Source organism: Pteronotus mesoamericanus, unplaced genomic scaffold (genome assembly GCF_021234165.1).
Source record: "Pteronotus mesoamericanus isolate MK-2021 breed Mesoamerican mustached bat unplaced genomic scaffold, CSHL_Meso_final scaffold_54, whole genome shotgun sequence".
In the NCBI taxonomy this organism is placed as follows: Eukaryota; Metazoa; Chordata; class Mammalia; order Chiroptera; family Mormoopidae; genus Pteronotus; species Pteronotus mesoamericanus.
In genome coordinates this window covers 50,362,892-50,387,912 of record NW_026555321.1, presented here as the reverse complement: position 1 = coordinate 50,387,912, position 25,021 = coordinate 50,362,892, and the positions used below count along the sequence as shown (strand labels likewise).

Sequence of the window (25,021 nt, the reverse complement as noted above, 5' to 3'; positions counted from 1 at the left end):
AAGGATGTGGTTTCAGCTAAAGACTGGCTCCAGCCTGATCCCATTTTGCTGAGGATCTCTGAAGCAGAACTTACACCCAGAGTTTGCCCTGCCTTCTGTTCCTACATATCTGTGAGTCACTGGACACCTGACTGCAGAGAATGAGGGTAGGCAGGCATAAACAACAGCACAGGGAGAATCCTTTAGAGGCTTTAACACCAAAACAGGAACTAGATACACTGAAAAGGAATGCACAGGACCTGAGAGAGTCACCTCCAGCAGGATAACCCGGTGGAAGGTCAGCAGCATTGGCATCTTCTGTGAGCTTGTTGAAAAGACCATTGCAGGACCCATCTCAGACCTTCTGTATCGGAATCTATAATTAGCCAAGACCCTGTGTATTTGCATATTTAAGATTGAGAAGCCTATTTTAAAGAAGTTGAGTATGTATGTGAATGTATGCAGGTATGAATGAAAGTCTTCAATATTACTTCCAACTCAGTTAACATTTCTATCAGAAAGTTTAAATTCTTGTTTTTCTAGTATTATAGTATGTAATAAACCACAACTGCAGTGTTCCTTTTAAAAATAAAATGAATGAGGCAAAAAGTATTGTCTTAAAAACTACAAATAGGAAAACAAGAAGCAGATGACTAGCTATAATAGTTCATAGCTAACTTTGCTGTTTTTCTATATAGTCTTGAGGGCCTCACTGGACCATGTGAATAAGACATGCCATGTGTCAGCAAAGCTCTCTAGGGTCTAACTCTAGTCCAGCTATGGAGCAGCTGTCCATGAGCTTCATAAATATTTGTATCCATTTTATAGGAGACACAAATCCCCCTGACATTGAGCTAACTAAGCTACAAAATTACCTGGAAAGAGATCCAGTTTGGAGTGGTGATCCATAGAATTTTAGAAACAAAGCAAGTGGCCGATATTTTGGATTATAATGTTTCTGAGGTCTGACTTGGAGATTTAGAGAGGACTAAAACAGATAAATTTGTAAGCCCTCATACGTCAATGAGAATTTAGTGGAAAGAGTATTTGTCTAATTCTTACCTTCTAATCACCCAGAATGCCGCCACACATCTTTTAATTGTTCTACACATTTATTAGCAAATATTAGTGCAGCAAAAAGGGAACAAAAGCTCATTAACATGCCACACAATTTCACAAGACATATTGCAAGAAAAAGTGACTAAAGATCAATGATATCCCAGGGTCTTGTCTTGGTGGATGCATTCCTGCTGGAGAGGGAGAAGTGGACTTCTAATTCCTGGTGGATGGGGTCTCATTCCTGGAGGAGGCATGCCAGTCGGTGTCCCTCAAGCAGGGTGGTCTCATACCAGGTGGAAGAGCCATAATGCCTGGAGAAGGGGGTTGTTTGGCCCATAGGTGTGGAAGTAGTACCCGGACCTGATACTGAGTTGGGGCTCCAACAATGCTGGCCGTGGCAGCAACTGCAGGAACTGTAAGAGTGCCTTGTTCCTGTGGAGTCATTTCCTGCTGGGAGGGTCCCCTTACGCCTCAAGCAGGATCTGCTGATCTCACAGGAGCCTGTGGAATTGGAACACCAGCTTAAATAAGCTCATAAGCCTCCTCTGCCAGCAGCCCTTCCAACCCCAGGACTCCCTGCAGCTCTGCAAGTGGTATTGGAGCAATGCCAGTATTTTGCAGGGGGAGGTACTTCCGCAATCATAGAAACTAAGTTCTCCCTACACAGCAATACCAGCCCCAAGAATTGCTTTACTTTTCATTCTGGCTGCTTCACATTCTTTGGCTTATCTTCCTGAACTCATTGCAATCACAGAGGATCACGTTCATATGTTTGTCAAAAGGCTTAAAGGTGCCAGTGAAAATCCGGCTGTATTGAAGGATGTGGCTCTTTCTATAGTGGGTGTGCTGCAGCACCTTGCTGCTCTTTCCCACAATTATGATGGCTGTTCCAGAAATCCCATATCCACAGTAAAGTTTCAGGATCCTTAAGAACTAGGGGAAGGCTACAGATAAAAGAGTGACGCAGGTTGTGCTACAAACAATACAAGTTGGGGCAGAAGTTTCAAGTAGTAGGTGAAGCCTGGGATGTTCCAAGACTGCTTTCAACTCTTCATGGTGTCTCAGCTAAGAAAGCCTGTCTCAGTTCCACATGGAAGTCCACCACAGGAACTTCCTTACTGCTGCTGAGTTCGCCTCGGCTACACCTGACATTCTTGGGTGTTTGGAGAGGCTGTCCTACATTTGACCAGGATATCCACCTCTGGTGCATGCTCTAGTGCAGTCCAACTCAGCCAAAGTGGTCCATGCCTGGCCTGCTCCACAGCACCCCTGGCCCCCCTCATCAGGCAACTCTGGTGCCGCTGCAATCTGCCACATTCATAACTTTTATAACAGCATTTCTCTACTGTGTGCTTTTTGAAAACAGGGTATGCATTTGTAGAAGAGGTTTTAAGTGCTCATCCATGTTCATTTCTTGTTTCCTTCCTGGTTACATGGTTTAGATGGGGCATATGATTAATTCTAGTCAATGAAATGTGAGTGGAAGTAATGCATAAAACTTCCAGGTGGAAGCATTTATTAATGAGTGTGAGAACCCTCACTTTCTTTTTTGCTGATGGGGTCATTTAACACCTCCTGTTGATATGATAATGGTTCAAGTTGAAGAAAATCTGGTTCCTCAGTTCACTAGACAGGTACCCACTTACCTGTACTTGACTTCACATGTATTTGTTTGCTCAACCACTGAGTTTTCGGAGTTGGTCTTTTGTAGAATCTTACAATTACCCTGATTAATACAACATAAGCAATCAATATTATGGAAGTTTGGGAGCGAAAATATTAACATAGTCTAAGATCAGTTAACTTGGAGACAGAAGACCCAGATTCAAGTCTTGACTCCAACACTTACTAGGTGTGTAAGATTAGGAAAATCATTAATTAACTCTAGTATTAAGTAAAATTAGATTGAGCTACATAATCTCTAAGATCCTTTTTTATCAACTTCAGCATTCTATAACCCTTTGAAGCCCTCCTGTTTCCTCCTGTTAGTGTAAATCTCCTCCCCTTCCCATATCTTATATCTTGCCTAATTATTGTAAATGATAAACTCTTTAAATCTCAGTGCATACATTATGCAAATCTTACAAAGCTATTCTTTATAAAATGTCATGGAATCAGTTCATGCCTATAAAAATACAGCATTTTTTATGAATTTCTGCTATACATAAGCAATATTTACAAGGCCACGCTTGATTTAGCCATCTGCCTGATTCACAACTGAGTCTTTCAAAGAAGCCATCGTTGCCACATTGAGGGGTCTGCCCGCCAAAATCAGTCCTATGAAACTGAACAGTTTTTGCTATCATTAAATAGATAAGTTTCCTTCTGGGTTTAACCTCAGTCTAATATCCTCTGGAATACTGGAGACCAAGGCATATTGCAGCTGAGAAACTTATTCTCTCTGGACTCTCAGGAGTTATTTTGACCCTTTGGGGCTGCAGGGTGCCACTTAGTAAATTACTTATGTGTGGATTTTTTGGGGGGGCCACCAAGTTTGTCATTTATTGCTATTGCTATGACATCCAGTCTCTCCACGCAGGTACCCACTACCTTTTCTTTTCTTATCTTGCCTTTGATATGTCAGATTTTAAGCTACAAAACTTTGGCTGCAGTAGACAGTAATAGTTTCCATCCTCCTTTGAAAAAGAAGGTGCAAACTCTTGACTTTTGAAGTGAAAAACCAAGATTATTACAGGTTTTTTTAAATGCTGAGCTCTGAATATTGATCTGAGGGAAAAGATCAGGGGACTGGAGTAAGACAAGGGAGAAAATTGGGGTGAGAAAGGGCACATAGGGAAGAAGTACTTTGATTATTTCAGATGGTGCATTGTTGTTTGTAAAATGAATACATACTCTCAGCCTGGGCCGTCTTTTCAGGGTTCTGAAAACAGGATGAATTTTCTTTGTGACTGCCTGTCTGCTTATGTATTATCCTCTCTGGAGCTGCTCCAGCCACTGCCCTCTTCACCCCTGCTGCTCCAAGATTAATTGTGTTGGGCCTGTTGTTTCTGTTAGGCACTGTTTCTAAGGAAAAGTCCTTTGGTCACAGCCTTCTCTGGATGCCCTACTCAAATGCATATTCAGTAACACCAGAGAACAAATCACTTCCATCTACAAGGAAATGCAGCAGCAAATGTAGGGCAGACAAAAATAGATTTTTCTCATTTTTTCCCCACAGTGGGTGAAGTCTGTGAGGAAAGTAGGAGGCAGCATAGATACTGGCGGAAAATAGAAACAGATTCATAGATACAGAGAACAGACTGATGGTTGCCAGAGGGGGCGTGTTTGGGGGCTAGGTGAAAAAGGGGAAGGGATTAGGAAGTCCAAATTGGTAGTTACAGAATAGTAACAGGGATGTAAATTACTACATAGGGAACATAGTCAATAATATTGTAATAATTATGTATGGAGCCAGGTGGGTACTGGAAATAGAGGGAGGATAATTTTGTAAAGTATGAGATTGTCTAACCAGTATGCTGTAAACCTGAAACTAATACAGAATAATGAATGTAAACTCTAATTGAAAAAAAAAATACTGCTGGAATGTCTGGGATGGGAGGTATTGTTTGCATTTCATCCTTTTGTTTTTGTATTTTTTGTATTTCAAAATTCGATTGGAAACATAGGTGCTCCTGTGTTGTTCTTTCTCGAGTGTACAAAAAATAACTACAAATGAAAAATTAAACATTTTTCCTACTAAGTCATACTAAAGGGAACATTACTCAAATTTTAGTTTTATGTCTTGCAGTAATCTATTCTCTTATGCTCTCTGAGTTCCTTAGAACTCTAACATCTATTGAAATCATTAGAACTAAAGTTTAGTCTTTTTTTTCCCTCTTTGGCTTTGAGCATACATTTGAGCATCCTGATTCATTCTTTTCCCATATTCAAATGACTTTGCAATTATTTTTCTATTCCCTGCTTCTTTCTACTGCTGTTTGCCTCCTAATCTGAGTTTGCTGCCTTCCATCTCTTTCTAGAGACATCTCAGTTTCCCTCTTCTTTGAAATAAATTGCTTTGTTCTGCCTTCCTATTCAGAAATATAACCCTATTTCCCAATTCTTTATTTTTTTTACCTTTTTCTTTCCAATTTCTATCATAATCCAAATCAATTCTACTTGCTTTTACCCCACTGGCAGTTGGTGCCAAGACTGACAAAAGAATATAGAATGACAAAATATTTAGTTTGTTTACTAAGAAATTAAAATGTATATTTCTTATTAGGGTGATATTTCCCCCATGCCTTGTTAGCATTGGGGAAGATGAATGTCATTCCACAAAACTACACTCACAATGATCTTATTCTTGGTAAATATTGCAAATTTCACTTGATGATAAATTAAAGATAGTCAAAATTGTGTGATAATTCTCCCATCTATTGAGTAGAAGAAGCTCCTCTCTCTTGAACCTGGGTGGGCTCTGTGACTGCTTTGAAGTTTGGCTATGCCAGTTTGAGGGGCCAGACTGAGTAGACTGGCCACTCTTTCTGCTCTACCTTGGAACACTCACTCTAAGAGCCCTAAGTCACCATGAAAAAGTCCAATTAGCCTTCACCATGCTGGAAAGCCACATGCAGGTGTTGCTTGCAATAGTCCCAGCTAAGTTCAGCCTTCCTGCCAAGTTCTAAGCACACAGACTGAAGCCAGCATGGACTTCCAGATTAGCCTCCTGCCAGCCAGTACCATGAAGTGATCTCAGTCAAAGCCATCAGGAGCAGAAGAACCAGCCTGCCAAACCATCCCAAGTTCCTGACCCATACAATTCTGGAGTATAATAGAATGGCCGTTGCTCTGAGACTCTGTGTTTAGAGTGATTTGTTATACAGCAGTTAATAACTGGAATGTCATTAATGTTGCCAGACTTTACCATGGGCTGGTGGGCCTGGAGGGACCATCAGACAAGATGCATTTCTTCCCTTGGGCCAACTTAGAGCCAGAGAAGCAACTGACCGTATTTCTTCTTGCTCACTTAGCCAAAGGATAATAATATTCCTCTTAGCCTGAAACTAGTCCACATAATCAGGACCTCAGTTCAAAATTCAATGTGAAAAAATTTAAATTTCTTATTTTTCCCAAGCACCTTCTGCTTTAAGGTTTTAATCCACTACCTGTGTCATCAGAGAATCCTTCCTTTTTCCTGGGATCAGTGAACTATGGCCTCTGGACTGCCTGCTTTTGTATGTCCTGAAAGCTTATAATGTTTTTTACATCTTCAAATGACTGTTTTTGAAAGCAACAAAAAGTAACATGCTACAGAGACAAAAATATGGCCTGCAAAGTCTAAACTATTTGGTATCTCAACTTTTACAGAAAAAAGTTTGCCAACCTTTAGTAAAGAAAAGCATTGGGAGATCACATAATCTTCAGCTGTTCATCTTTTTCTATGTTTCAACCTCTGAACTATTTACCCTCCTGCTTAGATAACAGGCACCAGTGGATATACAATATACCCTTTTCCCATCTACAAGTTTCCTTCGGTCTTGCAGTTTTCCTTGCTGTTGCTGCCCACAAGGGCAATCATCTAGCTCTTTCTGCTCCACACATAGGAAACTCTTGGATGAAGCCCTCTGCCACTTCAGTCCTTCTCAGGCCCACAGATATTATTCCCAGAAACCCTATGGAGCTACATCACACACTCCCTGCCTACACGTTGCATTTCTTTTTTAGAATATGCTGCCAGTACCATGTCCTGTCTGGGAAGGGGTATGGGTCTCCTCTACCCATACATCCTTCATCTTATCTACCAGTCCTCTTTTCCCCCTGGACTCACTCCTGGACAAGAAAGTGAAGATATTCAAAATGCACTTATTATTTATTGGGACTCAATGAAATGGCCAGCATTGTGCTAGACACTTCAGATACACCAGTGAAGAAAAGAAAGATCTCTTCTATAATTCTAAAAGGAGGCAGACAGTAAACAATAGAAAAAAATTAAATAACTAAGGCATCTGTATACTAAAAGTGTAATAGGAAAAGATCAAATAAACAGAGGAAGAGCAATAAGTTGGGGATAGAGAGTCTTACTCAAGCCTTACTGAGGATGTGATTTTGAATAAAAACCTGAAGGAGGAGAGCAAATGAACCAAGTAGATATCCAGAAGAGTATGCAATCTACTGAAGGCAACGCTATGCTGACATATTCAGTCAACAGAAAGGAATAGTAAAAATGGAAAATGTGATCAGATTGAGAGAAGATGTGTGTAACATCTAGTAACCCTTGCTATGGATTTTTTGGCTTTGGTGGAAACTTCGTAAGGTTTTGAGCAGAGAAGTTGGCCTGATCTGGCATAGGTTACAACAGGAATCACTTTGAGCCTGGGGCAGGTGAGGTTGGGAAAGGTCAAGAGTAGAAGCAGGTTCAATGATGGGGGGGGGGGGGGGAAGCAGAAGCAGGTACACCTGTTGGGAAACTATCAAAATAATCTAGCAAGGCATTCAGACTCAAGGTCTCAAGGTGACAATAACAGAGAGGTTAAGAAGTGTTAGGCCTCACAATTTCCAAGGTTCCCTTATTTCTCCTTTAAAGTTTTTCTCTTTTCTCAGCTCAAATATTATTTTATAGATTAAAGGTATAAAAGTCTTGCTCTTTGATGATCATGTAGTCTCCCATATCTGTGGACTAGGTCCTGAATTGTTGACCTTCCCCTCAAGACCCAAGGAAGAATTACCTTTTTCTCTATCTTCCAGGGAACATATCCTTTCCCTGCAGCAATGGGCCTAGAATAGCCTCACTCCAACTTGATCAATGAAAGAAGAAAAGGACAATGGCAAAGGCAAAGGTGTTACACTTATCCTGAACTCTGACATCTGATTTTTAAGCCAATACTCTGCAGGGCTTTCTCTCTGGGTTTGATTTTACTCCCGTAGCAGACTAGTGACTGCCCTCAGGCTAAAAGACATAAAAAATGGAAAACTCCTCAGGCCTCATTCTCATTTTTATCGTGTCAACTCCTCTGCAGTTATCTGCTTTCTTCTTGTTTTCCCATGTCCTTACATAGTAGTTTTCTTTGGTTTGTTTAGAGTTTATAGTTGTTTTCTCCAGGAATGTTAGTCAAAAAGAATTACTCAAACATTACCAAAAGTGAAAACCCACCACTCTTCTTGTGTCTTCAGTTACTTCTCTCTCTTCCATATGTTCAAGAGCACACTGCAGGGCTGTATTTCTTTGTCAAGTGCTTTGCTACACGCTGTGTGATTCCTGGGCCAGCAACACTGGCCTCACCTGGGATAGAAATACAAATTCTCAGGCCCTATCCAAGATCTGATTAACCAGAATCTGTACCATAACAATATTCCAGGCACATTAAATTTGATAAGCACTGGCATAGAGCACACTGAGGGCCACATCATGGATACTTGGCAAATGCCAACTGGAAGAGTAAATAAATAAATTGGTCAGCTCAACATTTACTATTAAGCAGATATATTTGCATTGAGAAACCATTTTCCTCTCTGATTTTAATATCAAAATCTGTTTTAAAATATTTTCCCCCTAAGAGAACTCTTCCTAAACTACTGAGAGATTTGGTTGGTCAATATGCATCTGAACAGTGAAGCAGAGATATTTTAAAGCTCCATCAAAAAATAGAAAGTATGATCAATGTCAGTCATTGCATTTATAGGAGAACCAGCATCATGTGCAGTATAATTGAAACGAGAAACTTTATGAATCAATCTCATGTATTTTTATAAAAAGATTTCCCCCCAGCTTCTAGTCAACAGATGTAAATCTCCCTGCAAAAAGAATCTCCCACCCCATCCATGCATAAATTCCTCCAGATGAAAGCATTCTTATTCATTGGCAAGCAAAGCTGATGTTATTTATGGGCCCTGGCAAAGCAGATTCTGTCATAAAAATATTTCTGATAAATGTTCATAATTTAGAAAGCTACAAAATAATTTTCAAATATAGAACATAAAAAAACAACACAAGCCACATAAATGTATTCCTTTTACATTTATAAATAATTCTACCTGATGAAAATTTTTCCAGTCTTTGTCACTTAATGGTAACTCTTGATGCAATTTTATAGATGGCATTCTTTAAAGGCAAATCATAACTTTAAAGCATCATGTGAAAAACAATGCAAGTGAAGATGGAGGTGTAGGTAGCACACTTTACCTCTTTGCACAGCCATAGAAAGAATTACAAACAGATCTCAAAACTAAACACCCAGAACCATCAGAAGATCTAACTTTGTGTAAGTCTGACAACCAAGGATTTAAGGGAGCCACATTCATCCAGATGGGTAGGAGAGACAGAGTTATGGAGGTGGGAGGAGAGGTGGAGTGGTGCAGAGAGGCGGTGGTGGCAGTGGAACAGACAGCCCCACATTCACATGGGGTGGATAAAAATTGGGAGGGACATCTTGGGAGTTAGTGATCCCAGCTTCAGGCCAGACCACATAGCCCAGGGATCCAGCATCAGAAAGATAAAACCCTAGTTTTAAATGCCCTAGTGGGCATTTTATCTCTGGCTATAAAAACCAGTGGTGGCTGGGGTGGCAGAAGAAACAGCTGCAATTTCACCACTTACAAGGCCTGCATGGAGCAGCAGAAGAAACTGCCAGGTTTTCTCCATTTGAAGGGTGTCTTGGACCTAGAGTGTACCAAAACCACCCACTTTAGGTTTCACTGTCAGGGCAGCAGCTACTGGAAGTGGGTGAAGTGACTAGAAAAGGGGCAAGTGCTGGTCAAACTTCCAGAAGACATGCAGTGGCATTGCTCCCTCTCTGAACCCTCCCCCTACACAGAGCCACAACAGTGAAACAGGTTGCCCTGCCCTCGCATTTACCTAAGTCTCTGCCCCACACTGTGTACAGGTACCTTTTTTACAAAGGCCATGCTACTAAGACAGTAGTAAAAGCAGCTCTACCTAATACACGGAAACAGAAACAGGGAGGCCACCAAATTGAGGAGGCAAATAGACACGGGGATGCTGAGAATAGCACAGGAAATGGACAAGCCAAAGAACTTAAAAAGTATGATCCATGGACATGAACTAAGTGGGGTGATTGCTGGAGGACAGGGGAGTATTTGGCCGGTGGGGGTGGGGGGTGGAAATTGGTACAAATGTAATAGCATAATCAAAAAAAATATGAAAAAAAGAAAAAGAAATCTAGTGAGCAAAAGTACTATCAAATAATAAAGAGTTACAAATAAAGCAGGAAAAAATATCATCAAGAACAACTTTTAACACATACACAGAAAAGCAACAAAAACATGTTTGTCCATCTGGACCATGATAGTTATTTCATCCACAGACATTAAAATATATCAAAATTCTTACCCATAATGAAACAAGTCCAACATCTTCCCTCCTTCCAAGTGGTCAGTGATTCCTATTACCACATAGTAAGTAAAAGCTAAAATGTTTATTTTTTTGTCTATTCTGGTCATGTAATGTCATTAAATAAGTGGTGATTTGTGTGACACTTCTAAATAAGAATGGAACAACACATTTGATAATAAACCCTTTTTATTTTCATTATTTTTATTGTTTTAATTTTTATTGATTTGAGAGAGGGGATGGGAGAGAGAAAGAGAAACATCCATTTGTTGTTCCTCTTATTTATGCATTCATTTGGTTACTTCTTGTATGTGCCCTGACTTGGGATTGAATCTACAACTTTGGCATATTGGGATGGTGCTCTAACCAACTGAGCTATCCAGCTAAGAAAATAATCAACCCCTTTTAAGAAGAAAAATATCATTTTTATTTGAATGTCAAAATAAATTCCTTTCTTAGTAAATAGATGGAGTAGCTATCAATATTTAAAAATCAGCTAATAATTGGCAGCTATGAATTCTCAAATCAAGGGGGAAAAGCAGAAATGAAATTACTACAGAAATTGGAAAATAAATGTCAATATTAAAAGAACATTTCCTGGTTTTTAATTGACGTGGGCATTTAGATTGGCCAATAACATGTTATTTAACTGTCCTAATTTGGTGAAGGCTTCCCAGAGGACCCAGCAAGATCCCAGAGGACCAACAGTATCCACCCCTTCCCCTGGCTTTTCAGTGGGATCACTGCTAATGGAGATATGGGTCCATTTCTACAAACTCTGCATTGAATGATAATTAGAAACATGAATCCCAGCCCAAACACACCTTGGCTTAAATCCTGTCTCTATCATATATTAGTGATGTGACCTTTGGCAATTTAATTAACTCCTAAGCCTCTGTTTTTTCATCTTTAGAATCAGGAGAAGTTATAATCTCCCTTATGTCATAGGACTGTTGAGAGAATTAAATGAGACAATTCATAGAATGTCCTTATTATAGTGCTTAACAGAGATTAACAATCTACAAACAGTTCCTGCTCCTCCTCCTTCTCCCCTTCCTTGTTCTTTCTGCTCTTGCCATAATGGACTTTTTCAAGGTGTAAAATCTGTTTGGTCTAACTTCTGTTGGGTAAGTGGTGCCAGCCACGACTCTGAAATAGTTCACGTCTAGAGCAGCACTGTCTCACAGACTTCACTTAACGATGGGAATGTTCTAACCTATGCTGCCCAATATGGGAACCACTAACCACATACGGCTAAGGGGCACTAGAAGTGTAGTTAGTGTAACAGAGGAACTAAATTTTAAATCTTATTTAAATTTAACTAATTTAAATACAAATTTAACTAGTCATAGGTGGTTAGTGGCTAGAATAGTACAAATCTGGAGCAAAGGTTACAAGCTCAGGAGTAGAGAGGTGACAAAAATGAGTGAAGTGAGTTGAGTCAATGAGAGGGCATGGTGGGACCCATGGAAACTACAGACACATCCCTGTCTACAGGAATTAGCCAGTAGTAGCCTCAGCCAGTAGTGCTTGGTAGGTGTATGTCTAGCTCTTCTAATGTTTCAGGAGAAGTCAGAAATGCAAGTTTTCATGCAGTCTTCTTATTCTTTAAAGTATCAATTAATTCTAAAAATTTTGGAACACTTTAGGCCAAACATGTGTACTAAGCAGATGTAAGACACAGAACATCAATATGCAATCTCCCGTTTAAAGCCCACCTCTAAAATCATGGAAAAGTCTCCAAAAATTAGACTGTCCAAAGGAAGAACAGGGAACATCAACCTTGTTGTATATTAGGTCATATTTGCAGGAAGTGTTACTTTTTGAGAACCCCATTCATGATGGCCTCAGTGCCTACATCCAATCTTTAGAGGCTGCCTGTTTTGGGACCTCGATTCCATATGTTTATAATATGAAATAAGGTAGTTGCAGAAGAACCTTGCAAAGGCATTAGCGTTTCCTGGTCCAGCTCATCCCCAGAACTACACAAAGTTGTAGTATAAGCCTCTCTCCTAGAAAGAGGGGTGACAGGGACAGGAACCAGGTCAGTCTTCATGTTCTAAACCCTTAGCACTGTGGCAACCCTCAACTGACGGAAAAGCAAAGAAGATTCTGTCCTTCTTGAATATGAAGCTCCCTGGAAACTGGTAACTTTGTGAAGCCACCAGAGTTTTCATCCAGTATATTTCTCCATGCACTCACTTACTAAATAAATATTTGTTAAGCAACCCCTATGTCCAAATCACCAGTGACACCTCCTTGCCCACCATTTGGGTATGGAATGTAGGGTTAGCTTTCAGCCTGGTCTGTGTGTGGGAACTAAATGCAAAGGCAGCAGAGCATGCAGTTAGGAGAATTACCTCAAAGGGACCTGGGATTCAGATAATCCACCACTGTTTGTGTGTCCTAAGCAAGAGACTCCTCAATTCTTAGTACCTTACCTACAAAGTTGGGAAAATAAGAGTACTTCCTTATAAATTGGTGGGAGGGTTAAATGATAAAAGCATGTAAAGGGTTTAACATAAATATAGCAAGCCCTCAATTGAAAAGAAAACCCCTCCTGTACAACCAGATAAGGGTGCAATAGGAGTCAACTGACTTTTTTGAGAATTGCTTGTGCAGGCTGGTAATTCAAAGCAAGCTGGCTTTCAGTCAGTTGTATTATTGTTTTAAATTTCTCAACAGATGCTGTCCTCTGTCATGATGTCTGCCCCTAGCCCTGAAACACAACCGGCTCTAGAATTATCCCTCTGGAGACCTGAATATCCATAACATTGGCTTTAGTCCTTCTTGACATCACAGGTCAGTTGTACACATACTGATGTGTTGAAAATAGACTTCATATAAGTATCGACTTCTATGACACAGGGTGACCAACTTGTACTGTTTGCCCAGGACTTTACCCATGAACGTCCTATGTCCCATCAGTCTTGTGTAACAGGGACAGCTGATTATCCTGGACAAGCCAGGCATTAAGTAAAGACAATGAGGAAGGTTACCAAGAGTCTATATCACTTAGTATAACATCAGAGGAGAACAAAACTGCTCACTGAGTGTACACACACATGCACAGACATGCACTCTCATTTCAGAGCATGATTATCATAGGCCTTGCCCAAAGCCCCTGCCTGTAGCATCACACAAATCTTTCCTCCACCCACTGATCACCTCCATTTTCCCAGACTCATTTAGCTGAACCTGGAAGTACAGAGCCAGCAACCATCTCTCAAGCCCTTTCTTGTCTGCTCTGTTCTGATGTGCCTGCAAAGGGAATATTCAACTCGCTCTAAAGGAGGCCTGTGCCAAACTGATCATTGCATAATTGATTATAGGCCATTGCATTTACATTCTATGTAAATTATTGTATGAAGTAGGTGACAGGTGTTCAGAGAATATTACCCAAGCTGTCTATTGTTGAGAACATCCTGAGACCAGCTGGGGTGACGAGCCCAGAGGAAATCCCCACAGTAATTTAATAGTTCACAGGGCTTTGGGTTTGTAAGGATTACAAGGAAGAATTAAAGCGATAGGGGCCACCCACTGAAGAAGGGCCTTTGTGATTTTTCCTGGATGTTTCTACACTTGTTATTTTGTTCCCAAGGCAATTGCCACAGGGTGACCAAGATGAAAACATTAAGTGCCTGTTGCCACTTAACAGGAGAAACAAACAGAAAACATCTAGTAAGGGAGAAGCCTGCTTTGAAACCCCTACTTGAGGGTATGACAGTTTTGGGATGGATTTGTACAAGAACAAGTTTAAGGAAAATCATAGAATGCAACTTTCAGCATTAGAAGTGGACACTGGAAAAGAATAAGGTCAAACATTTTACTGATTTCTCAGGATTTATACTGTAGGTTTACAACTCAATTTTGCGGAGTTGACGAAGTCACTGCCTTGCTCTGTGTTCTAAAATTTACTTTCATTTGACCTCACTTTTTGAGTATTTCTCCCCTGTTTTCTTAGGCAGCTTTGTTATTCAGAATAAGTTTGGGTCAGAATTCACTCATTGGCTCATTCAACAAACAGTTATGATGTGCCTATTATATACAGCACACTATGTGAGACATGATTCATTTAATTTTCATCGCATGGATCATTCTGGAATATCTACTATATGAAAGTTCTAAGCAAGGCACTGAAGACAGGTTCTGTTCATGGAGCATACATTCCAAGGGGGTAGAAAGACCGTTTGGTGATACTTGCTGTGGAGAAAGTACAGTAGATAAGGGAAGGGTGAGATGTGTTGGATTAGGGAAGTGAAAAAAAATATTTAAGCAAAAACTAGAAAATGCTGGGTAAATTAAACAAGTGAGCATTTGGGGGAAGAATGTTCCTGGCAGGGAAACAGGTTGTACAAAGGTCCCGTGGCAAAGGATACATGATGGCTTGAGTCCATCGTAAGGAGTCTGAGTGAAATGGGAAGCCTTTGTAGAGTTTGAATAAAGGAGTGATGTGGTCCAAGTCAGGTTTTTCCAGGATCTGCCTGACTGCTGTCTGAGAAATAATAATGGTCAATATAGACATAGGGAGACACAATGGAAGTCTGTTGGAATTATCCAGGGGAAGAAGGCAATACACAGAGAGGAGACATAAGTCTAGCCCTCCAGAAGCATGTAACTGCTGGGGAAAACAAATCTTCACAGCATTTTATTTGAAATAAAGCAGAATGGAATAATAAAAAGCAAGCTGAGAAAAAAGTGATTAATTCTATTAGGGAAGGTGTCTTGGAGGAAATGGCTATATAAAAGACATTTCTCTGTTCATTCCTGTTTTTAACTTTTTTTAAGAGAGAGAGGAAGAGAGGGAGAAAAAGAGAGAGAGCAACATTGATGTGAGAGAGAAACATCAATCAGTTGCCTCTTGTCCATGTCCCACACCCTACCAGGAGTCAAACCAGTGACCTTTCATTTTGCAGTAAAACACCCAACCAACTGAATGAGCCACACTGGCCAGAGCTCTGTTTATTCTTTAGATCTCCCTCATTCCCTCCTCTTTCTCTTCCTTCTTACCTCTCTCCATCTCTCCATATGTCTCTTTCTTTTATTGTCTGTCTTTTGATGGCATCATTTTTTTTTTGCCTTAGTAATAGTTAGTAGTTAGCTGAACACTAACTTTTATATCAGCTTTACAGCTCCTTTCTTTTACTGGCCTGTAAAAGTTATCTGCTATACCTCTTTCTTTCCTCCCACTCAAATAGAGTTCAGTACATTGGATGATGTCTTAAAGAAGGTTTTAAGCACTGAAAGATGCATTTTAATGTTCCAAACATGACAATTCATTAAGCTGATTAAAACATCACTTGGAGTAAAAAAGGGAAGTACAGATGAAATTAGATCGGCAGAATCATGATAATGGCTGGAGCTGGGTGGTGGGCACAAGAAGGTTTAGTGTGCCATTCTCTCCACTTCTGTGAGTGTTTGAAATCTTCTCGAATAAAAGACTTAAAAGCTCATTAGACCATTCTCTTGAAAAACTGCCATCCATGTTACTAAATATTTGGGTTTTTTTAGAAATGATATCTTTGAAACTCTTTTTGTTGGGAACTGATCCCTGAATAGAATGGTTTATTATAAAAGTGAACATTTTAGGAAATAACTTTAAAATATGTGAACAGGACAGTCCAGATTTTCCTTTACATCTTGATTTGACTTAGTGACATACCAGCTATTGCTTTACAGTCTTAGTTCCATAATATTGTATTTCAGTTTGATAATGTGTATAAAACAGAGGTCATTGGAAATGACTGGCACTATCTGAAGCAGTTCTAAAATCAGGCAGAATTTCATCATTGGGGATCAGTGCATGGTCAGTGTGTCACAAATGTTTGTGGAATTGATCTCTGAAGCAATTCTTATCCACATACCTACTCATAACCAGACTTAGTCTACTATTTCTTAAAAGAATGGAACACTAGAGGTCAGTCTTCACATTGAGAAAGAATGGAAAATTATAGCACCTGACTTAAGACAGACTAACACACTTCTCAATAGCATTTTAAAGAGTGAGAAAGTCTTATTAGAATAATATTCACATATTTTATCTAATTTATATTATTAATGCAGCTAAGAAGTGGTAAAGTTATCTAGATATGCACTATATATGTTTACATTTTCATAGAGTGTATGGTAAGAAATACACCACAAATTTGATTTTATTAAAATAGTTTTAGTAACTAAAAGAATATCTAATATGATATCCTTTAGCAGTTTTGAACTTAGAATAGGGGACAGGATATTGAAATCTAAATCTAAGTAGATTAATTAAATCCTCTGCCAACATACAACCCCAAATCCAGAGCAAGTGAATGCTCCAGCAGGGACTGGCTTGCCTCCTGCTTCCCTGGAACTAGTTTTCCTCTCTGAGTAATGTCTGTGATGGACTGAGGTTCTGGACTTCTAAGTGTCTAGATAATCAGCCCTTTCCCAGTTATTTGTGCATCACCAGATTTTTCTCTCTCTGAACACTCTGTTTGATCTTATATTACTCCACAAAGCATTTTCTTCTCTCTATACAGATGACACCTACCAGCACACCAACATCTCAGACACTAGCATGTTTTCTCTATTGAAATCATGTCCATTTTCTTTTTCTAGACCAGAAGAATCTTTATGGTTAGTTCTGCTAAAGCTGAGACAGCATGTTAAATTCACTCAAAGAAATTTCTCATTGTGTTCTAAAACTATTTCCTCAATAATCTCCCTTGAAGAAAAAGCATTCTCTCTATTCTATAGGTATAGATCATAAAAAGAAACACAGAATACTGTAAACAGCAATATTAATTAGGACAAGAAAAAAATTAGTGTAGGTGTGGCCAGGTGACTTGGTTGGAACATGATCCTGTGCATCAGAAGGTTGCTGGTTCAACCCCTCATTGGTGTGCATTTGGGAAGCAACCGATTGATGTCTCTCTCTCTCTCTCTCTCTCTGTCTCTCAGCAAATAAAAAAAAAAAAAACATAATCCCAGATGAGGATTAAAAAATAAAAAAAACACCTTAAAAATTAGCATAACAGTTACTTTAATTCCTTAGAGAGATGCCTTTAAAATAGAAGGTAAACTTTGCTCTGCAAAGGCCCCTGTAAAGCAGGTAAAAAGAGAAGCTACAGACTGGAAGACATCTAACACAGGACTGATATCTGGACTATATAAGACCTCTCAAAACTAGATGATTAAAAAAATAAGCACTTCAATTAGAAAATGGGTCAAGATATGAACAAACATTTCACTGAAGAGGATTTTTTTTCTTTTTTTTTTATATAATAGTTTTCTTTTTTTTTTTAATTTATTTACTTTTTAAATACATTTGTCTCTGCCTCCCCCCCACCACTTTCCCTTGCCCCCTCCCTCCTTCCCTCCCTCAGCTCTTCCCCTTTGGTTTTGTCCATGAGTCCTTGCTATATGTTCCTTGACTTTCCCCTTCCCTTCCCTTTCCCTGCCGTCCCCCCTTCCCTCTTGTCTCTGTTGATTCATTTTCCTTTCAGTGTTGCTGGTCATATTTTCCTTGCATCTTTGCATTGTTGGTTAGGTTCCGCTTATAGCTGAGATCATATGGTATTTGTCTTTTGCCCCCTGGCTTATTTCGCTTAGCATGATGCTCTCCATTTCCATCCATGCTGTCTCGAAGTTTAGTAGTTCTTTTTTCCTTTCTGCTGCATAGTATTCCATTGTGTATATGTACCAGGGTTTTTTGATCCAATCATCTACTGATGGGCATTTAGGTTGCTTCCAACACTTCGCTATTGTAAATTGTGCTGCTATGAACATTGGGGTGCATAGGTTCTTTTGAATTGGCGTTTTGGTGTTCTTAGGGTATAGTCCCAGCAGGGGAATCGCTGGATCAAAAGGCAGTTCCATTTTCAGCTTTCTGAGGAAATTCTACACTGCTTTCCACAGTGGGTGCACCAGTCTGCATTCCCACCAACAGTGGACTAGGGTTCCCTTTCCTCCACAGCCTCGCCAGCACCTGTTGTTTGTTGATCTGTTTATGATGGCCATTCTGACCCATGTGAGGTGGTACCTCATAGTGGTTTTGATCTGCATTTCTCTGATGGCTAGTGATGCTGAGAATCCTTTCAAATGCCTCTGGGCCCTCTGTATCTCCTCCTTAGAAAAGCATCTGCCCAGGTCCTTTGCCCGTTTTTTGATTGGATCGTTTGTCTTCTTGGAGTGGAGTCGAGTGAGTTCTTTATATATCTTGGAGATCAAACCTCTATCTGATGTATCATTAGCGAATATATTTTCCCACACGGTTGGCTCCCTTTTCATTTTGCTGATGTTTTCTTTCGCCGTGCAGAAACTTCTTATTTTTATGAGGTCCCACTTGTTTATTCTTTCCTTTATGTCCCTTGCTTTAGGAGACATATAAGTGAAAAAATTGCTGCGTGGGATATCTGAGAGTTTCCCACCAATGTTCTCCTCTAGGACTTTGATGGTATTGCGACTTATATTTAAGTCTTTTATCCATCTTGAGTTTATTTTTGTGTATGGTGTCAGCTGATGATCCAATTTCAATTTTTGGCATGTAGCCGCCCAGCTCTCCCAACAACATTTGTTGAAGAGGCTGTTATTGCTCCATTTTATGCTTCTGCCCCCTTTGTCGAATATTAGATGTCCATAGAGACCTGGGCTTATTTCTGGGCTTTCTATTCTGTTCCACTGGTCTATGGGTCTGTTCTTGTGCCAGTACCAGATTGTTTTGAGTATGGTGGCTTTGTAGTAGAGTTTGATGTCCGGTATTGTGATCCCTCCTACTTTGTGATTCTTTCTCAAAATTGCTGCAGCTATTCGGGGTTGTTTATGGTTCCATATAAATTTTTGAAATGTCTGTTCTATTTCTGTGAAATACGTCATTGGTATCTTAATAGGGATTGCATTGAATCTATAAATTGCTTTGGGTAGTATGGACATTTTGAGGATATTAATTCTTCCAATCCATGAGCACGGTATATGCTTCCATTTATTTGTGTCTTCCTTAATTTCTTTTTTCAATGTTGTATAGTTTTCTGCATACAGGTCTTTTGTGTCTTTGGTTAAATTTATGCCTAGGTACTTTATTTTTTTTCTTGCTATATCGAATGGTATTTTTTTTTCTGATTTCTTCTTCTTCTATTGCATTGCTGGTATACAAAAACGCCTTTGATTTCTGAATGTTGACTTTGTATCCTGCTGTTCTGCCAAATTCATTTATTAGGTTGAGGAGTTTTTTCGTGGAGTCTACAGGGTTCTCTATGTACACTATCATGTCATCTGCAAACAATGATCGTTTTACTTCCTCCTTTCCTGTTTGGATGCCTTTTATCTCTTTCTGAAGAGGATCTTTTGATAGCATACAAAAAGATATTTGATATAGTTAGCCATTAAAGAAATGCAAATTAAAATCACAGTTAGCATTAAGCAACAATAAAAAATTAAAAAAGGAACTTCTACAGAAGGGAAAGATCCAGAATAGTCAAAACATTTCTAAAGAATCAGGACAAGATGGAAGTATTTGCCTTACCTTATGCTAATTATTATTATAAGCCAGAATTATTAATTTTGTTATTGAAATAAGAATACACAAATAGATCAATGAAACCAAAAGGAGACTACTAAAAGACCTACATATATAACAACAGTTGTACTTCATAGCTTTGCTATTGCAGATCCATTGTGAAAGTGAACAGATATAGCCACTTGGTTATCTCCATGAAAATATATATATATATATATATATATATATATATATATATATATATATATATATTCTGTCTGGAAAAAAGCCCAGCCATTATTAATATAATGAGAATTTTTTGCACCATATTGATGTAACCTGGAAGCCAAGGAGAGAGAACTGGGATGAGTGGACTGGGTGTAACAATGACAACTTCACTGTACTAGTCAGTAGTGATGGTAGACATCATTGAGTGAGATTGTGTACTGTGTGGCTATTGCATTCAAAATGACTGAGTGAGTACAGCAACAAATCTGCATCAAATTTTACATTATGCTTGAACATTCCTCTGCAGAAACTATTCAGATGATTCAGAAGGCTGCAGTTATGGGCAAGTAATGATTGGCAGCTTCAACATGACAATACACCTGCTCACACATCACATCTTGTGCAGAGTTTTCTGGCAAAACATCAAATTACCTGTCCCCTTACAGCCCAGATTTAGCTACTGACTGCAACTTCTGACTCTTCCCAAAACTAACATCACCTTTGAAAGGGAAGAGATTTCAGACCTAGATGAGACTCAGGAAAATATGATAGTGCAGCTGATGGTGATTGGGAGAACTGTGTGAGATCCCAAGGTACCTATTTTGAAGGGGACTGAGAAGTCATTGCCCTCTGTATCTTATATCTCATATCTTCCCCAATAAATGCCTCTATTTTTCATTAAAAAATCACAATTAGCTATCATTACATATCTGTCAGGATGGCTAAAATAAAAAATAGTGTCAACGCCAAATGCTACATGAGCACAAGAAGAAATGGGATCACTCACACTTTGCTAGTGGGAATGTTCCCCTCCCTCTGGTAAACAGTTTGGTAACATCTGATGTAATGAAACTTGCAGTTACCATGTGTCCCAGACATTGAATTTTTAGGCATACATCCCAGAGAAATGAAAACTTATTGTTACAGACTAAATGTTCATGTCCCCCCAGATTCATATGCTGAAGTTCTACTCCCCTAGTGTATTAGGAGGTTGGAAATTTGGAAGGTAATTATCAATACCTAAGGTTAATTCTTATCCCTCTTTGCTGTCCACATGAGAACATAGTGAGAATATGGCAGTCTGCAACCTGGAAGTAAGCCTTCACCTAACCACGCTGACACCCCGATTCCTGACTTAGAGCCTCCAAAACTGTGAGAAATAAGTATTTGTTGTTTATAAACCATCCAGTCTATGGTGCTTTGTTATGACAGCCTGGAAAAACTAAGACACTTACCTTCATGCAAAAACTGGTACCTGTATGTTCATGTAACTTAATTCATAATAGCCCCAAACTGGAAACAACCCAGGCATCCTTCAGCAGATGGCTGATGAAACAGCCTGTGGTACATACATTACAGGGAATGCTACTCAGCAATAAAAAGGAGCAAATGATTGATACAGCAACAACCAGGGTGAATCTTGAGGGGTTTACGCTAAGTGGAAAAAACATTAATCCCTAAAGTTTACAAATTAATGATTCCATTTACATAAAATTTGTGAATGGACAAAACTTTAAAAACTTAGAACATATTAGTGGTTTCCAGGGGGATTAGGAACTGCAGGAGGAAGGGAGAAGAAAGATAAGAGCATTGTAAGAAGATAACTGGATGAACCCTTGTGGTGATGGAACAGTTCAGTATCTTGACTGTGGAGATGGACATATGAACCTAAGCAGGTGATAAGATTGTATAAGACTAAATATACACACAGAGACACAAATGAGTCCAAGGAAAAGTGGAGAATTCTGAGTACAGTTGCTGAATTGAATCTATGTCAATGGTCTATTATGATATTATACCAGAGTTTTGCAAAATGTAAGATTGGGGAAAGCTGGATAAAGGGTACATAGAATTGGTATTATTGTATTATTTCTTACAGCCAAACATGTATCTTTATTTATCTCAAAATAAAATTTCAATTAAAAATATATAAAACAATGGTTAGATGATTCAAACAATGCAGCTTAGTCAGTCCGAGGAAATTTAGATAGGTCTTCAGACACTTAGCCATTGTTTTCTGCTTGTGCAGACTTTGATTTCCTATGACAATATCTGCACTATGATGGGAGAAGAGTGGATCAAAATAATCCAAGATAACAGTTTCTTAAGACAAAGAAAAAAAGTATTTTCCAAAATAGATGGTTATTTGAACAATTTCCACAAAAATTACAGTATTGGAGAAGGAAAATTATAATGCTGGGAAAGTACAAATCTTCCCTCAACTATCATACTTTTCATCAGATTTTATCAGGCAGGATGGATGAGACACAAAATGGAGTCCCTAATCAGTATGTCCATTTATTTTTGGGGGGAGAGCACCACCATCAATTTTTTTTATCTTATATATTCTAAGCTCTTATGTCCTTCTGTTACCACTTTTTTTCTCACAATATTATCAGGTTCAGAGCAAAGAAAAAATATATAACTGATTGGGTAGAAAGATGCTGCTTCTAAAGGGTTTTTTTTTTGTTTTCATTAAAGAAGCCCAGGATTCACTCTGTGTGGTGAATAATCTCAGGGTTCATGTAAGCATCTTCCTTTTTGGTTGATAGAGTGATGGCTTCATACAAGGCAGCAATGGCCATATTTATTCTCAGAGAAAAGGGACTGCTTTTTCATTGATAGTGTACACAAGAGTTACTGCTATTGAAAGCTAGTATTGCCCCAGCAACTTGTCCACTTTCATATTGCTGCTGTAAAGTTAGGGGCAAATCCCAGAACCTGCTGTTAGGATGACATTTAAAAAGCTTCATTCCATGTGCTCTTGCTGCATTTCTTTGAAGGCTAAGAGAAAAACCTATCTAATCTGTCAGAAGTGCCAATATAATCTGCCCTATTAACTGAGTTTATGGAGGAAAATGTTTTGCAACATTAGATATCATAAAACTCAACACATAAAGCCGATGTAAAATGTTCCTGAAACTGAAAATGTTGACCAATCTCTTTTCCTTCCCATGGAGATAAACTTGGGACACAAGAAACACATCAGCTGTCATCGGAAGAGAATAATAGAAGAACACGTGTTCAGATTGTTCTTCCTACCACAACCACTAATTGTGCAATGCCCTTCACAAAGCCAAAGCTGCCTAGTCCTTGCTGGTGTGGCTCAGTGTGTGGGGCATCATCCCGCAAACCGAAAGCTTGCCAGTTCAATTCCCAGTCAAGGCACATGCCTGGATTGCAGGCCAGGTCCCCGGTTGGGAGTGTGTGAGAGGCAACCTCTCCATGTTTCTCTTCTCTCTCTCCGCCCCCCTCCCTTCCCCTCTCTAAAAATAAATAAAAATTGAAAATCAAAGTTACCTAGAAACATTTTATAATAAAGCATACATATTTTTAAATGTGTTTCAAAATTATGTTGGCCACTTTAATTTGCATGCAGTTGAGTGTCATATACAAAGTCTTAGTTGTACACTTCCTGTACCCATATTGTTTCTTAACCTCCAATCTAATTTCTCTCAAAGTAGCACCCTCACATCTGAAATACCTGGGAACTTGTTAAAGATGCAGGTGCCCAGGCCTCACCCCAGACTACGGAATCAGAATCTCTGGGACTGGTGCCCAGGAAATCACATCATTAGCCAGGGCTCCAGGTAGCTTCTGAATTGCTGCAGTCTCACCAAACCTTTAATAATATATTAATAATTACGGTTTAAATATCATAAAATCATATTTATGTTTTAATTGATTAATTTGTACTGTATATTTCCTCCTTTCTAAAGGTATTTTACACTATTTTGTTTTTACATGTCTCCACCAAAATTATATTTTACTGTTAATTCTTTTTTAGTGTTACATACAAGTATATTGTCTGTGGAGTACACACACATGATTGATTGATAGATATACATAGAGAGATAGATAGCTGTAAATACAGATGGATAGAGTTCTTTATGTCTAGCTTACTTAAAAAATTTACTCACAATGCAAATAAGAAATATTTTTAAAAAGAAAACTACTACATTATCCAAAATTAAGATTGTTTTTTATTTTTTGGTGACTCCCATTAAGCTTAATAAGAACATGTATTTTTTAATTACAAGGTACTAATGGAGTTGCTGCTGCTGTTGTTGTTAATTTTACTTGTTTTTTGAATTTCTGTTTCACTTTACTAAAGACATTTTCTCTAATGTGCAGCATGGCAGTTTCAAAAATGTTAAAGTACTAAAGAAAAGAAATTTCTTCAAATGAAAATGCAAGTCTCAGTAACAAGAGAAAATGGCATTTTTCTCTCCATTAATTTTGCTCTAAAAGACAACTAAAGCCTGATGACCCCATAGTCCTAAGCCAGTGTTTTCCAAAACATTTGCCAAGAATACCTGCCCTTGGGTAGGTGCCTCTAGGGAAAACTTCTATTTTTCCAAATGTTTACAAATTGCTCCAGTCTCTCTCTCCTGCCCCTACGCTAGTGCTTCAGAAACTACGTATTCATTCACACTGAAAACTCTGAGTTCTGTGGAAACTCAGTTGACTTTATCAGCACAGCATGTTTCAAGTTTATTTGTCCCTAGGCTATCCCCCAGCTTTTACTTGGAACCACTTACACCTCTTACTGAGCAGCTCCTCAGAGAGGGCACACTTTGAGTTTGTAATAAGTGATCCTGAATGCTCTGGAGTTAAGTTTAATGTCTGTAGCGGTCAGTTAGATAAGTTTATCCTTCACCCTCATCTTTTAAAGTCGGGCCCTTGGTCATCAGTGACAGGAACTTGAGTGCCCTCAGTCCTGCTTCTCAGAGTCCATTCCATGCTGATCCACACAACTGTCTGGCATAAGCCAAACAGGGCACCAGTGTGGCAGTTCCAGACTGATGCCTACTCTCTCCTTAAGGGTCCCCATCAAAGGTGATTCCCTAGTCTCCTTTCCTAAAAGATGTTATCTCATCTTTCTCCTAAATCAGAGATTTCTTTCTAGTGCGCTCTTTATTATAGGTGGTCACCAAGAGCAATACATCCGAAGGCCTCATTTTTGCAGTTCTGGAACTACTGAGTTGTGACATGCT

General features: G+C 39.0%; 1 pseudogene; it reads right to left on the bottom strand.

The window, feature by feature from the left end:
• Positions 1-1,187: 1,187 nt before the first annotated feature.
• LOC129088145 (small nuclear ribonucleoprotein-associated protein N-like) overlaps positions 1,188-25,021 on the bottom strand; it is a 53,279-nt pseudogene continuing 29,445 nt past the window's right edge.